Here is a 17752-nt window from a genome sequence, read left to right as displayed (position 1 = left end):
TCCTTTGTCCTCTATAAATGGTGAACCAAAAACACTTTCATTGGGAAACAGAACAATAACATAAGTTATTGGATTAATTATGGTTTTCTTCTTAAACCTGAAGACACAGGGCTAATTGAAAGGACTTACTAAATGTAAAACATTTAATTATTTTGAATCTCACCTACAGAATAATCCACATTTGCCAAGCAATTGAACTGGAGATCAAAGACCATTTTTAGTCCATGAGAAAGTAGCAGTGGAAGGAATATGCTATAAACAGGTACTTAATTAATATTTAATAATGGATGGATTAACTGCTTAACTCTACAAAAGAAGGATGTAATCAACCCACTTATACTTAATACTTTAAAACTGCCTTTAGAGAGGGAGGTATATCATTTGTTTGTGTACTCATTCATTTATTCAAAAAATATTTATAAGAGCTACTTTATCCCAAACATTATTGTAGGCATGGGGAATCCACCAAAGAACAAAGCAGATAAAAAGTTTTGCCCTTGTGGAGGTTATATTAGAGTCAGAAAATGATACAACCAATTTTTATGAATGAAGTATTTTTCTGGATAACAACGTAATACATATTCATATAGAAATATCATGCATTCCATATACTACAAAGAAAAAAATTAAAAGAAACCTTATTTTCACCACACAGATATAACCACTATTAGCACTTTGATATAATATTACATCCCTCAATTTTTATAAATTTGAGACCATATTCTATTATCCACGCTCCATTTTTCATTTAACATAGTGGTATACTACATTTTCATTCTACTTAGTATATTTTGAAAGAATGCCACATTTTATTCAATATTCAGTTATATTTGTTTTCCTTATGCTTATCAATGCTATGAACAGACTTTTCTATCTATAAATCTGCATTTCACTGATTATATTCTTAAAGCACATTTCTAAAAGTGTAAATAAATAATTTGAATAAAATACTTAACATAAAACATGATTCCTCTTCACAGATTGCTCTTCAGAAATCTTGTATGAATTTATATACTGCCTGTCATATAATACTGTGTGCAATTCACCACAATCTTGTTAATGCTATCCATCCATACATACACACATGTGTAATACATGTAATACTTTCAGGGTGGGTTAAATCAGTGATGGGTGTGTTAAGAAGGGCACTTGTGCTGATGAGTACTGCATATTGTATGTGAGTGACGAATCATGAAATTATGCTTCTGAAGTCATTACTATACTATATGTTAACTAACCAGAATTTAAATAAAAACTTGAAACAAAAAAATCAACTAAAACTAAAACAATACATTCAGTCAACTGTTTATTTAACTAATACTTATCATTGGATGTCTATTTCATGACAGGCACTGGTTTCAGCTTTTATGTCTTTGAACAAAATAGACAAAATTCCCTTCTTTGTGGAGATTGCATTCCAGCATGAGGACACCATGGACAATAAAAATAATAAACATATAAATTACATTATATCTAAAGGTAAAAAGTCTTAGGGAAAATTGTTGCTAATTCATATAAAAACTATATAATATTGACATTTCTTAAATTAACTGAGTAAGTTTTTGTGTTTCTTTTTTCTTTTTTTACTGCATCTTTTCTGAAAGGTATGTCTATGTCTTTTGTCCATTTTACTATCATTGTGATGATAATTCATTTTAACAATATTGCCTGGGTTGGAAATGGAGGGAAGGTAAACTATTATGCCAGACAAGGTAGCAAGGTGAATCAGAATCCAGTCTTACATAATTTTTTGAGGGCAGGGAAAAATCTAGAACCATAAACTTATTATCCCCAGCAATCTGTATAAGCACTATTAAACCAATCATTATATAAAACTAAAATAATGAGACACTTAATAAAATCTTATCAACTAAGCTTAATAAAACCTTCTCAGCTACAGCCTCTTTGGTGTAGCTGAGAAGAATACAGGAAAATATAAAAATACCTGAAGAGATATTTAAAGGAAGATTTATAAGGGCAGTGAAGGCCTAGAAACAGCAATCCTATCTAAACATAAATGCACCTGCAGAGGTAAGATGTAAGACCCCTTCCATTGCCCAGCATGTATACTGAAATGTTCCAGGAAACGAAAGCAAATGGGCAGGCAGAATCGGTGAGGCAAGTGCAGATACATAAATAAGGACTGTGCATAGAGAATAGAGGGAGCAAAATAAATTTTAAAACTATTCTTTGAAGCTACATGCCAGTATCATTTCTCTGTATTGACAAGGTATATCTGGAGGGCATAGCTAAGCTCTCAATAATATGCTTGCATCAGTCAGTAGTTCTTTAGTCTGTCTACCCACTGAAACCATCAGGCAGATTTTTTAAAAATACCAGTATCACGGGATCATACCCCAGACCAATTAAGTAATAATTCCCCAGGGTAAGGCTCTGAAGTTTGTATTTAAAGTTCCCTATGTAAAATAAAGGGATTAAAAAATTCTGGCTTTCTCTAGGGATTGAGTTCTACCACATACTAGCATGTGAATTAATCAAGCTTTTTAACAAATTTTTTAGGATGCATTTTCCCATCTGTAAAATACAACCAAAAATCACACCTAATTAATAGGCTGCTGTGGGGACTAAGTAATATAATCTCTAAAAAGCAGTTATCACATGCTTAGCACCTAATAAATCTTTAATAATCTTTAGCTATTTCTGTGGATATTTTTATTATTGCTGTGATTAGTGGCACATGTTAATTTCAACCAATTAATAACTTCATTATGAATTATATCATACTGTATTTATTATAAAATATTTTATCCAACTCAACTTTCAGGTTTAATATTCTCCTGGGATATTGATTAAGGCAGATTTTCGTATGATCCCACCTGTCAGAATCCCAGTCCCATATCTAGTTAACTGTTGATTATCTGTTTGTCCCAGGATCAATAATAAAAGGAACTCTTGCTCCATTGGCCAGCCAGTAGGAAATGTTATAGCCTCCCTTCCTGCTTATAGTCAAAGGATGAAAAACCTGATGAGTAACTCTCTTGCTATTTCAGGGATGTATCAGTATAACATCCCTTGAATCCATCATGATTAGGAAGCTGAACTATCTACTTGGCCTCCTTCCATAAGTCTCCTAGTTACCCAGGTGTCTTCCAGGCCCTCTATCTATGCCTTTCAACTCATGTCTACTTCTCTATCTTGTTCCTTGCTTTCCATTGATCTGACATTCAAGGGAATTACCCAGACCAATTTTGAACCCAAAGTTCAAGATTGTTGATTCAACATTTGAATGTTTATTCTGTATCAGATACTATGTTAGTTACCAGATCAAAAACAGAACTGGAATACATTCCTTCCATTGAAGGACTGACAGTCTCATGAAGGAACAACATAAAGGAAAAACTACATCATTGAGAAAAGCTAGAGTGTAAATATACAGAAGATAATAAGGTGAAAAAACGAGCAATAAATCTACTGGAATGAAGTAGACATGCAATTAATATCATGAATTGCAGATACTGTCATTATATTGATAGATTCCATGGACTGATATAACTTTAGTGCACCAGTATGGCCTTGTTAATAGTTAAAATACTGAAAGATATCCATATACTTGGAAACAACTGAAACCCTGAGCACGTCCTCATGTTCCTCTCCCTCCACCAACCCTAGCCCCTTCGTTGGTTACTAATCCTTGCCCCCAACTTATTCAGCAAAATGCCCTAATTAAAGTAATTGTTAGCACACCTGAGCCTCCAGGACCTTTCTCCCATTCTACATCCAGCATCCATCCTGACTGGTCAGTGCCCATGTTAAATAATGGTTGTTAAATATTTGAGCATCTTTGATAGATGATTAACTAAAAAAGAAATGTACACAATAGCATATAAATAAAATCATCCCATTTTTAATGAAGTAAAAATCATCTACATGGTAAGCACTAATGTATGTATAAAACATTTTTATAGAGAGAAAAAACCTAACAGTGGTCACCAATGGATGTGGTAAATGGAGATCAGAACAAAGGGAAGAGAATCATTTGATTTTAATATTATATCTTTCTTTACTGTTTGAATATTTTGCCATAATCATGTAATTTTTTTCCTTAAATTTTCAAATAAAATAATGTGTATAAGAAAAGTAGTCCTACATGTATGAAACACTCTTTAACTTGTACACAGTATTATCCCCCTTTTTTAAGATCTTATTTATTTATTTGCGAGAGAGAGAGAAAGAAAGAGGAGCAGCAGAGCGGGGAGAGACATGCAAACTCCCTACTAAGCAAGGAACCCAAGCAGGGCTTGATCCCAGGACCCTGAGATCATGATCTCAGCTGAAATCAAGAGTCAGCTGACTGAGATACTCAACTGACTGAGATACTCAACTGACTGAGACACCCTTCCTGCATTTCCCTGCCTCCCTTGCAATTATATTGAGGTAAACTGATTGGGTTTTGAAACAGGATATGAGCAGAAATGATACAAACTACTTCCAGTCCTAGCCTTTAAACACCCTGACATAGTTCACCACTTTTCGTCTCCTGCCACAATGACTTTGGAAAGCCATGTAGATGACGGACGGTAGAGACGACAGATGCCTGCCCACATTACTTTGTCATTGAATGGAGGAAAGCCACAGAGTCATACCATCCACAAGTTAAGAATGGACCTTTGTTGTGAAAGGGCTTTGGATTTGCATCTTACCTCTTGCAGCAGCTAATGCTGTTTACATTGACCAATATATTTGGGAAATGATTATGATTAATCATCATCTTGTTCCTTGCTTTCCATTGATCTGACATTCAAGGGAATTACCCAGACCAATTTTGAACCCAAAGTTCAAAATTTTTACCTTTAAAAATTTAAAGGTAAAAGATGAATATTTTAAGATAGATACTACATTAAATAAACACCACATTAAAACATATTTTAATGTATTTTTTTCTCTTCTTATTTTAAATCCCCATGTGGATTTACCAGAAAGGGAGAAGTTTTGTTCAGGCTTCTGTGCCCCCATTACTTCATTTATCACTCAAGTAGTCCACGCCTGCTGACAAACTTCACACATCACCATCTATAATGACTGACAGCTGACATTATCAGCAAGATTCCATTGAGCTAATTGACATTTACAGTCTAAGTATGAAAATGGAAGTGAGTCAGAGAAAACCTTCCTTACTCAGGGATTTGTTCAATTCCTTGACCTTTATATTTGTTTGTATTATTGTGGTCTTAGATTGTAGAGAGAATGATTTTACTTGCAAAATGCTGTTTTCACATGTACTTATTAAGAATTTTTACCTAATATCCTAAGTTTCTAATTATTCTTTAAAGTTCCTTTTTCTTTTCTTTTTTTTTTTTAAATAATTTTTGTTTTAATTTATTTGACAGAAAGAGAGTGAGCACAAGAAGGAGTAACAGCAGAGAGAGAGGGAGAAACAGACTCCCCGCTGAATAGGGAGCCCAAGGCAGGGCTCAATCCCAGGACCCCAGGATCAGGACCTGAACCAAAGACAGAGGCCTAACCAACAAAGCCATGCAGGTGCCACTAAAGTTTCTACTCTACATGACTATATCAAGCAAAATAATTTTAATGTATGTTAAAGCTATCTCTCAGTCCTTCTTTGCTTTGATCCACATCAAATTAGAAAGATCATCATAGGGGTGCCTGGGTGGCTCAGTGGGTTGAGCTGCTGCCTTCAGCTCGGGTCATGATCTCAGGGTCCTGGGATCGAGTCCCACATCGGGCTCTCTGTTCAGCAGGGGGCATGCTTCCCTCTCTCTCTCTCTCTCTCTCTCTGCCTGCCTCTCCATCTGCTTGTGATTTCTCTCTGTCGGGTGAATGAATAAAATCTTAAAAAAAAAAAAAAGAAAGAAAGATCATCATATCTTTTCTTCTTAATAACATGGTAATCATTACGAACACTACCACTGAGTAATACAACTTTGCCTACTTTTTAGTTTTTCTAACTATAATAATTATGCTAATTCCTGCCTTTTTCCTAGTACCCTTTTTCTGCTCTTTCTAATCTGCATATAGACCCCAAAATACCACAACTAAATCTGTTAAGAACACCATTAAGAACATTATTTCAACTACACCAATGAGGTTCTGTATTAGGACCTTCAATCCGGGAGTACAGTAGTTTTTAATGTGGGTCATTGTCTCCCGTGAGATACCCTGTTGTCTTCCTTCCAGTGTAAGTCTACATTTTTGATGATCAAGTCTCCAGAAAAGACTCAGCAAGAATTATGCAATAGAAGTTGTTATAAAAACTAAATTAACTTTTTGAGAAGAAAATGTAGAACATTGCCTCTTATCCTGCTTCCAAATGAATTCCAGATTAACTAGATTTCAATGTTTTTAAAAAAAAAAGAAATCATAAGAAGCACATACCGCTAAATATCTATATGATCTGAATGTGAAAATGAATGTGAAAACCCCTTCTAAACATAACATTAAAGAAAAAATTGTGAAGTAGAAGACAGGTATGTTTGCTTAAGTAGTTTTTTAAACTACTTAACTACAGAAAAAACTGCAAGAAAAATATTGGTGTGTTAAAGTAATATAATTACATATAACTTAAATTTATTATTTAAAATCATAAAAACTAAACTCTTTTGAAGAAAAATGTACAGACATTATGGATACATGTCACCCAAAAAGTAATCAGTAAACATATGAAAAGATTCAGTCTCACTAATAATTAAATACTAATTAAAATAACAAATGAGATGTTATTAATTTATAAATTGATAAACTACATTTTTAAAATAAGATTAGTACAATGGTACAGTTACTCTCATACACTGCAAGTAGTAATTGATATAAATTGATATAAAGTTTCAAGAAATTTAGCCATATTTATCAAATATAATTAAAAAGTGACCAAATACCTTTTATCAGTAAGTCTTTTTCTAAAAATATATACTAAGGAAATATTCAAACCAATGTGCTAGGACAAATACACAAAGATATCCATGAACCATTATTTATTAAAATTAAGTACCTAAAACACCTAATTTGTAATAAAAATGAACTACAGAATATCATACATCCAGGTGATAAGATACTATGTAGTTATTAATAACTGTATTCACAAAGAATGTTTATGAACATAAAAAAGTATCCATGTAATTTAGAGAGCATATGTGTGATATATAAATACATAAAAAGTGGGACTAGAAGAAAGTATGTCAGAATATTAATAGTAACTAAGTCTTAATGCTTTTTATTTTGTATTCATTTCTGCATTTTCAAACACAGCTGAGTTTTTACCCTTTTATTTTTCTGGAAGTCATCCTGGTAACTCCCATAGTCCCCAAGAGCCTAAAAATGATACTTATCAAAATCCAAGCAGGATTCAAGGAGATTGTGGGGTCATTCATACAGTATCTAGTTATTGCTTATATGTAGTTATTAAAATATAGCTTTTTATTTTCCCAACAGTTTTAAAATAGGACAGTTTACTATTGTAGGAAAATAGTTATTACCTTTTAAAATCCTATTTGACACAAAAAAATAAGCAGTTAATTGAAATATGACAAAAATTAATGAATTGGACATTTGCCAATAAGGAACATTATCTATTTAGGTTTGTAAATTAAGGCAATTCTCCACTAACAGTTTTATTTGAAAATGAATGAAGAATTTCTAAGTCCTTATTAATACCCCTCACTTAGCCTCATGCAAACTGAAATTGATAGACACAGAAATTTCAATGACTTTTAGATTATATTTCTTTCACTATAATTTTCATTTAAAATAAACAGTTGTGTAATCTCTGTGAAGCAGAGACCAAGAATAAGTCTTATAAAGGTTAAATTTGCCTGAAGATATATCTTGACCAGCTAGAAATTGCTGAATTAGATGACTTGTCTAGTTTCATTCACTGCCTAATATATTCTCTAGTTGGCAGGCTTCCAAAATGAAGAATAAGCATGCATTTTTGTAATTGAAATTGCAACACTTAGCTTAGCTATCTTATCTTGACTTTAATGTTGTTAAATTAATCATTATAATTTAATAAAATTTTTCATTTTGAAAAAGCTAATTGTTATGCAATAATGCAAATACCTGAAAAGCATCAATAATATATTACATGTAAAATATTCCTAGATAATAAATTATAAATCTGTTTAACACTATTATAATCACATAAGTGTTGCAAATGCAAAAAGATTCAAAGCTATGGTGAAGGAAATGGAGAGATAGGTAGCACAAAGCACATGAAGGTTAAGAAAAGTGCACCATAATGATGACACCAGTGACCATTTCTCTCAGTGTCAGACACTGCAGCAGTGCTAGACGATGCTTTATGCAAATGTCAATAAGTAGAGCAACTTCTGAAAATGGTGGCTCTGTTTTCAACAGATGACTAAGTCATACTTTCACCTACTGGACTAATGGCATTACTCTGAGAACATATCAAGAGATTTCTGGTTAGTTTTGTGGATAGAAAGTATGGATAATTATTGATATCTCTCCTCACTAGTTTTATTCCATTCCTCAAAGGCAATGCAAAATTTTGTTCTAGCAAACTTAAGTTATTTGCATTAGCAGCTAAGGAGGCATGTCTAATACTTCTGACCCAACTGATGGGCATCAGTTTGTTTTACATGTTCAGATACAAATGCAAGCCTGTGCCTAAAGTAATATTATCTTAGCTATGTTTTCACCATCTGTAAATTTCTACAAGGAAAATTTTCTTGTGGTTTGGTGACTTATAGCATCATGAAGCTCCACGGTAAAATAACTAACTTCCACTCTAAGTTATTCCAGGTTCTTATAATTAATATGATCTTCTATACTATTTATCTTCTTTTTGTTAATATATGTTTCAATAATCCTTCCTATTGAATTTTAAAAAGATTGCAATTGTGAATATTTAGAACATGATCAGACATTGACAAGCCAGGCATCAAGAAAATAATTCAAATGAATTAATTAGGTTGACTCATTTGGTTATCTTTAATCTTTATAAGACTCTTGATACATAACAGATTATCTCTCCCACATACAATCCAGGTTTTATTTTGTATCCACCTTCTAAGAAAGGCATAGAATGGGATGCCAGTCAATTTCTAGGAATTGTGCTGAGGCTCTTCTAAGGCTATGGGTATCAGTTATAAATGGCTGAATATAATCTGTCCAGCTGAAATTAATGACACATACTAGTTGCACAGTCAGATGTATTGTTTGATGCAAAATCCTGCCTTTGACTGTAGAAATTCCATATGCCATCCTCAAAGTCTATCAATTCTTTAGAAGTGGCAGGATAGTATGGGATAGGATAATAAGTCGGTCTATTAAAATCTGCACTACAGAGTGCCTTTGCATCTTATTCACTTGTTAAAGATCTCACTATGAACACTTTAAGCAACAAACAGAATCTAAGTTTGGGATATTTTTTCAACATTTACCAAAGCCTCACTTATACAGGTGATGGAATGTCAACCATCACTTTCTCTGGCCTCTCTAAGCACTCACTGAATTTAGTGTAGTCAGCAGGCTATATATGTAGACCTGCCCTTTAAACACTGAGCTCCTCCAAACTCCATACTGCCCTTCTCTTTTCTCATTCCACACTAAATCCTATAGCATTTTTGTCCATCCTTGAGGTTTACCATAATGTGTTTGCGACCTTCATCTAACTCTACCTAGATGTTCCACAGAAGTCTCACTGTCTAGTGCTAAATATTTTTCTTCTTTCACTTAAATCAGTTTTACTTTTGAATTCATGATCATGATTAATGACAATATTTTTCACTTGCAAGCCAAATTTGGCATCATTCTAACATCCATTGAACCACATTTTAAAAATTCATTCCTCCTTCTGTATTTTCTTGTTTCTTTCTTAGTGTAAGTCTCCATCCCTGTCCATAAGAGACTTCTGCAGACTCTCACATGTCTCTCAACTTAAGGAAACCCCCACACAAAATGGCACTACTAAAAGGCATAAAAAAAATATATCATTCATCTATGTATTACCATCAAATGACTCCATATTGTCCACAGGGTAAAGTTTCAAATCCTTTGATACAAGGTCGTCTATGGGGATAACCCCAGCCTGCCTCCCAAACCTCACCATCCACTGCTTCCCTGAATATACAGCTATGTCACATTACACATTTCTTTGTGTTGCACCTGTTATCAATGTCAAAATGTACTTACAAGACAATATCACTATTGTGTCATTGCACAGTCCTTCCACTCAACTATGAGGTTATTAGAAGACAAGTATGACACATGATTCACTTTTGTCTCTCTAGCACAGACTCTTACACATAACAGGCACTCTAAATGCCTATTTAGTGAACAAATGGCCTTCTCAAAAGTCAATGTATTGTTCATATCTCATTCATGGAGCAGAGCCAAAATATTTCTGGAAGGTAGAAATGATATAAAAATAACTTTATAATTTACATTATTGTGCATGAACTCACCTAGGAATTTTATTTCCCTAATTCAGTGTAAATCCTATATGAGACTAGCTCCCCAAATCATTCATTTTTGCACCTGGAAAGATAATGAGTGCTAAGATTTAGTGACTCCAAAAAAGGTACCTGCTGATTTACAGTGACCAACAGTAACACCATGTTAATATGACTTTTAAAGTCATTATGCATTTATATTTCAGAGATTCTGATGTAACTTCTACCTTTTGACTTCTAAATATATAAACATGTGCCAAATTTACTATCCATTCAAAACAAAAATCAAAGATTAGGTAGCAATAATTCAAGATAATCTGTGTTTTAATGATTTCAAGCATTTGTCTTCTGGTCAAAATGAGCTTAATCACTTTGCCAAAGGTGGTTTCCTTCCTGTTTGAGTATCCCTGCAACATTAGCAGGCACATACTAGGGCATGAAGCACACTTATCTATAGCCAGATGATTTTCAGCATAGTGAGACAACTAGAAAGGGACAGGGTTCCAGATATGGGTCTATCCTGACATGATAATTAAGCTTGTTTTAGTGATATAGACTTATTAATTTCAAACTCAAGGGAATTACACTCTTGTAGATAGAAAATGGTATTTGAGTAAGATAGCAAACAATGTGCATTAATCTAAAATGGAATTTGTGCTGTTAGAAAATCAGAACCTAGTTCTGCAAGCATTTTTAGAAACAGAGTACAGGAATGAGAAACCCAAATGTAGGGAAAAACATAAATGGAAAGTATAAGTAGGTAAGAATGGAAAGGCTAGAAAGAAAATGGCAGAAGACCATGAAGAAACAGGAAGAAAGATAAAATAAGTTAGCTTTTACAGACACTGGAAGCACCACTTTCTGGGCAAAAATATGATCTAAGAAATTATATCACATTTTTTAACAAAAATATTCATTGTAAATTATTCAATAGGTGGTATATTCTGTATATAAACATAAAAAGTTAAGCTTATGAATATTTCTCCTCAAAGCAGAAGAGAGTTTCAGTAATGATGAATGAGGTTATGTGGAACAAGTCTTTCACTGAAAACAAAGAAATATGGTAAAAGTACTTTTTTTTAGGAAACGTTTTTGAAAGCATCAGAGAATTTAACTATGTAGTGAAGAATAATGGAGTCAAGGTCTAAGAGAAGAAAGATACACATGGAGGTTAACCTGGTGTTTGGAGTTTGTTTCCTGCTGAAGCCTTGGTTTCAGATAATTTTGATAAAGGAGGCAAAAAGAACAAGACAAAAAGGACCAAAGTGTAGCTGAGAGCGCTAAGTATGGGTTCTGGTAAAAACTACAGGCTTTGGATTAAAACTCAGAGGAATGAGAGGAAATTAGAAATAGACTTAACATTCCAAAGACTAAAACTAAACTTAGAATAATTTCAATTACTAATTAGAATAAGGTTATAATGCAAAGATAATGTTGCCAGCATAGCTGCCTGTAAAATGTCAGCATAAACACTCTTTGGAAAAAGACAATATCACTATTGTGCCTCAAATCTGACCTCTGTTTTTTTTTTTTTTTTTTTTTAAAGAAATACTGTGTGATGCTCAACAAATAAAAACAAGACAAACAAAAATAGGCATATAGAGGGGAGCAAAATAGCAGAGTAGGAGATCAAAATATCATCAGGTCCCAGGGTGCAGCTAGATAGTTATCAAACCATTCTGAACACCTACAAACTCAACAGGAGATAGAAGTGAAGAGCAGCAATTATAGGAACAGAAAATCGACCACTTTCTGGAAGGTAGAATATGCAGAGAAGTGAATCTGAGGCAACATACAGGAAGATAGACCATGGGGGTAGGGTCTGGCTCCCAGCAAGTGAGAGAGCAGCAGAACACAAAATCAGAATTTTAGATGTCTGCTCCACTGCGGGACCATCACTCCAAAGGCTAAGCAGGAGGTAGAGCCCTAGCAGGACAGTGTGGTCTCAGGACCTGCAGGGTCACAGAAGGATCGGGGTTGTCTGAGTGTGGCAGAGCTCCCAGGTATTAGAGCAGGGAAGTTGGCTAGAGAGATGGAGCCAAGGAGTGGGCTCTCAGTTCCGGATTACCTTAAAACATGATCCAAGGCACAGTTGGGCCACTGCAATTCTACCAGGAAACCCACAAGTGACAGATCCAGGGAGACACCTAAGTATGGGTGCTTCTCCTCCTCCAGGAAAAGCAGTCCAGGAGTACATTGCAGAAATCTCCTGGGTTGAGACTCCAAATGGGGCCATGCACCAGAGATAGAAATGCTTAGTCACAGGCTAGGCGAGCTCAGAGTGCAGCCAGAGACCAAGGAGACATGAGGAACTGACTGCCTTTCTCTGAGGGCACATTGAGGAGTGGGGATCTGTGCTCTCAGCTTCTATGCTGCCAGTGATTGGGAGGCCACCATTTTAATTCCTGTCTTCCAAAGCTGTACAGAAAGCATTCAGGGAATAAAAGCTATCAAGAGCAAACCCAAGCAGATTATATAGCCTGGTTCCTGGCAAGGCAGTGTAATTCCACCACAGGCAAGGACACAGAGAATCACTGCAGAAGGCCCTACACCAGAAGATCAGCAAGAATTTCCAGACAAGACCAAGTTTACCAATCAATGAGAACTGTGGAAATCCAGAGCTAGGGGAAAGCAACACATAGAATTCATGGCTTTTTTCCCAGGACCATTTAGTCTTTCAAAGTTAAATTTCTGAAATTTTATTTTTTTCTATTTTTTTTCTTATTTTTCCTATTTTAATGTTTTTAAACTATTTTATAAATATCTTTTTAAAAATCTTTCTTAATTTTCAGTTACAGTCATATTTTATACACTCATTGTATTTAACCTTACCTTTGTATACATATAGGTTTTCATTTTCTTTAAAATTTTGGGACACAATTTCTTCTAATAGATCAAAATATACCCTAAACCTAGCACATGGCTTTGTTCTAGCCTCCAACCCGATCACAATATTTCCTTTATCCTTCTTTTTTCAACCAACCTTTATCTTTTTAGAATCTTTTTAAATTTTCATCTTTACAGTCATATTTCATCCCTTCATTGTGTTTACCCTTATTTTTGTATTTTGCATACATATGTTTTTCTTTCTTTAAACAAGCCTTTCTCAAGAAACAAGAAAGGTTAAAGTACACAACCTAACCCTATACCTAAAATTGCTGGAGAAAGAACAGCAAAGAAAGCCTAAACCCAGCAGGAGAAGAGAAATCATAAAGATCAGAGCAGAAATCAATGAAATAGAAACTAAAAGAACAGTAGAACAAATCAATGAAACTAGAAGCTGGTTCTTTGAAAGAATTAAGATTGATAAACCCCTGGCCAGACTTATCAAAAAGAAAATAGAAAGGACTCAAATTAGTAAAATCATGAATGAAAGAGGAGAGATCACAACCAACACCAAGGAAATACAAACAGTTATAAGAACATATTATGAGCAACTTTGGCAATCTGGAAGCAAATTTGACAATCTGGAAGAAATGGATGCATTCCTAGAGACATATAAACTACCAAAACAGAACCAGGAAGAAATAGAAAACCAGAACAGACCCATAACCAGTAGGGAGATTGAAGCAGTCATCAAAAAAATCTCCCAACAAACAAGAGCCCAGGGCCAGATGGCTTCCCAGGGGAATTCCACCAAACATTTAAAGAAGAATTAATACCTACTCTCCTGAAACTGTTCCATAAAACAGATGTGGAAGGGAAACTTCCAAACTTGTTTCATGAAGCCAGCATTACCTTGATCCCAAAAACAAAGACACCATCAAAAAGGAGACTTACAGACCAATATCCTTGATGAACATGGATGCAAAAATTCTCACCAAAACACTAGCCAATAGGATCCAACAATACATTAAAAGGATTATTCACCATGACCAAGTGGGATTTATTCCTGGGCTTCAAGGTTGGTTCAACATCCACAAATCAATCAATATGATATAAAACATTAATAAAAAAGAAAGAACAAGAACCATATGATACTCTTAATAGATGCTGAAAAAACATTTGACAAAGTACAGCATCCTTTCTTGATCAAAACTCTTCACAGTGTAGGGAAAGAGGGTACATACCTCAATATTATCGAAGCCATCTATGAAAAACCCATAGCATGTATCATTCTTGATGGGGAAAAATTGAGAGCTTTTTGCCTAAGGTCAGGAACATGGCAGGGCTGTCCACTATCACTACTGCTATTCAACAGTATTAGAAGTCCTAGCCTCAGCAGTCAAACAACAAAAAGAAATTAAAGGCATCCAAAGAAGAAGTCAAACTCTCACTCTGCAGATGATATGATACTTTATGTGGAAAATCCACAAGACTCCACTCCAAAACTGCTAGAACTCATACAGGAATTCAATAAAGTGTCAGGATATAAAATCAATGCACAGAAATCAGTTGCATTTCTATACAAAAACAGCAAGACAGAAGAAAGGGAAATTAAGGAATCAATCCTAGTTACAATTACACCCAAAACCATAAGATACCTAGGCATAAACCTAACTAAAGAGGCAAAGAACTTGTACTCAGAAAACTGTAGAATATTCTTGAAAGAAATTGAAGAAGACACAGAGAAGTGTTCCATGCTAATGGATTGGAAGAACATATATTGTGAAAATTTCTACACTACCTAGAGCAATCTACGCATTTAATGCAATCCCTATCAAAATACCATCAACTTTTTTCACAGAAATGGAACAAATAATCCTAAAATTTATATGGAACAAGAAAAGACCCCAAATAACCAGAGGAATATTGAAAAAGAAAACCAAAGCTGGTGGCATCACAATTCCAGACTTCAATCTCTATTACAAAGCTGTCATCATCAAGACAGTGTGGTACTGGCACACAAACAGACACATAGATCAATGGAACAGAATAGAGTCCAGAAATGGACCCTCAACCCTATGGTCAAATAATCTTTGACAAAGCAGGAAGGAATGTCCAATGGAAAAAAGTCTCTTCAACAATGGTGTAGAGAAATTGGACAGCCCCATGCAGAAGAATGAAACTGGAACATTTCCTTACACCACACACAAAAATAGGCTCAAAGCAGACAAAAGACCTCCATGTGAGACAGGAATCCATCAAAATCCTTGAGGAGAACACAGGCAGCAACCTCTTCGACCTCAGCCACAGCAACTTCTTCCTAGAACCATCACCAAAAGCAAGGGAAGAAATGGCAAAAATGAACTACTGAGACTCTATCAAGATCAAAAGCTTTTGCACAGCAAAGGAAACGGTCAACAAAACCAAAAGACACCTGACAGAATGGGTGAAGATATTTGCAAATGAACATATCAGATAAAGGGCCAGTATCCAAATTCTATAAAGAATTTATCAAACTCAACACCCAATGAACAAATAATCCAAGACATGAACAAGCATTTCTGCAAGAAGACATCCAAAAGGCCAGAAGACACATGAAAAAGTGCTCCACATCACTTGGCATCAGGGAAATACAAATCAAAACCACAGTGAGATACCACCTCACACCAGTCAGAATGACTAAAATTAATAAGTCAAGAAATGACAGATGTTGGCGATGATGCAGAGAAAGGGGAACCTTCCTACATTGTTGGTGGGAATGCAAGCTGGTGCAGTCACTCTGGAAAACAGCATGGAGGTTCCCAAAAAGGTTGAAAATAGAGCTACCCTACAACCTCGCAATCACACTACTGGGTATTTACCACAAAGATACAAATGTAGTGATACAAAGGGGCATGTGCACCTCAATGTTTATAGCAGCAATATCCAGAATAGCCAAACAATGGAAAGAACGTAGATGTCCATCACCAGATGAATGGATAAAGAAGATGTGGTATAGATATACAAAGGAATACTATGCAGCCATTAAAAAAATCTTGACATTTGCAATGACATGGATGAAACTAGAGGGTATTACACTAAGCAAAATAACTTAATCAGAGAAAGAAAATTATCATATGATCTCTCTGATATGAGGAATTTTAGAGGCAGGGTAAGGGTCGTGGTGGGTAGGGAGGGAAAGAAAATGAAACAAGATGAGATCAGGAGGGAGACAAACCATAAGAGACTTTTAATCTCAAAACAAATTGAGGGTTACTGGGGGGTGGGGAGGTAAAGATAGGGTGGCTGTGTTATGGACCTTGGGGATGGTATGTGCTCTGGTGAGTACTATGAAACGTATAACCCTGATGATTCATAGACCTGTACCCCTGGGGCAAATAATATATGTTAATAATAATAATAATAACAACAGGCATATAAAACTCAAGACAATATGACCAGTACCCCAAAGAAATGTGGACATTTGGAACTCATCCACAGGGAATACAGATGATGGAGAAAATCAGGTGAGGGTGTTATTTTGTGACCTGAGAAATTTATCCAAAGGAAACAACCTGGCTGCCATAGGAAGAGGTTAAATATACAGAAATATAAAATTAAAAAAAAATAAAAGGGAAAATATCTACAAAAATGTTAAATGGCATCCCTGATAGGAATAGAGAGAAAATGGTGAGGTAGCAATATTTGAAAAAATAATGGCTGAGAATTTTCCAAAATGATAACTAACATCAAGAAAACCATATGTAGGTCTATCATAATATAACTGAAAATCAAAGAGAAAGAGAAAGTCTTTAAGAAACCAGAGAGAAACATATATTGTACTGAAAAGAGATATAGTAAGAATTACAGTCAACTTCTTGACAGAACAAGGAGAGCCAAAATATGATAGAACAGTATCTGAAAAGTGCTAAAAGAAAACATTTACTATCCATTTGTTAAATACCTAGTAGCACAGTTTCTTGATCATAGGGTGGTTCTATTTTTAACTTTTTGAGGAATCTCCATACTGTTTTCCAGAGTGACTATTATGTATTTACCCAAAGGATATAAAAATACTACTCAAATGTTTACATGTCCCCAATATTTATAGCTGCATTATCAATAATAGCCCAATTAGAGATAGTCCAAATGTCCATTAGCTGATGAAAGGATAAAGATGATGTGGTACATATACGGTGGAGTACTACTCAGCCATAAAAAAGAATGAAATCTTATCATTTGCAACAATGTCGATGGAGCTAGAGAGTATAATGCTAAGAAAAATAGTGCAGTTAGAAAAAGACAAATACCATATGATTGCACTCATATGTGGAATTAAGAAACAAAACAAATGAACATGAGGGGAAAAAGAGGCAAACCAAGAAACTGACTCTTAACTACAGAGAATAAACTGATGGCTACTGGAAAGGAGGTGAGGGGGCAAGGGTGGGAAGGATGGGTTAAACAGGTAATGGGTATTAAAGAGGACACGTATGAGGAGCACCAGGTGATGTACATAAGTGATGAATCACTAAATCCTATACCTGAAACTAATA

General features: G+C 34.8%; 1 protein-coding gene across 2 annotated transcripts in view; it reads right to left on the bottom strand.

The window, feature by feature from the left end:
• Positions 1–17752, bottom strand: part of SPAG16 (sperm associated antigen 16) — a 1029828-nt gene that overhangs the window by 878832 nt on the left and 133244 nt on the right. The gene's annotated exons all lie outside the window — the stretch shown is intronic.

The sequence above is a fragment of the Mustela erminea genome, chromosome 8, assembly GCF_009829155.1.
Source record: "Mustela erminea isolate mMusErm1 chromosome 8, mMusErm1.Pri, whole genome shotgun sequence".
NCBI lineage: Eukaryota > Metazoa > Chordata > Mammalia > Carnivora > Mustelidae > Mustela > Mustela erminea.
The sequence above is the reverse complement of the archived record's forward strand: the minus strand, read 5'-3'. Positions and strand labels throughout refer to the sequence as shown.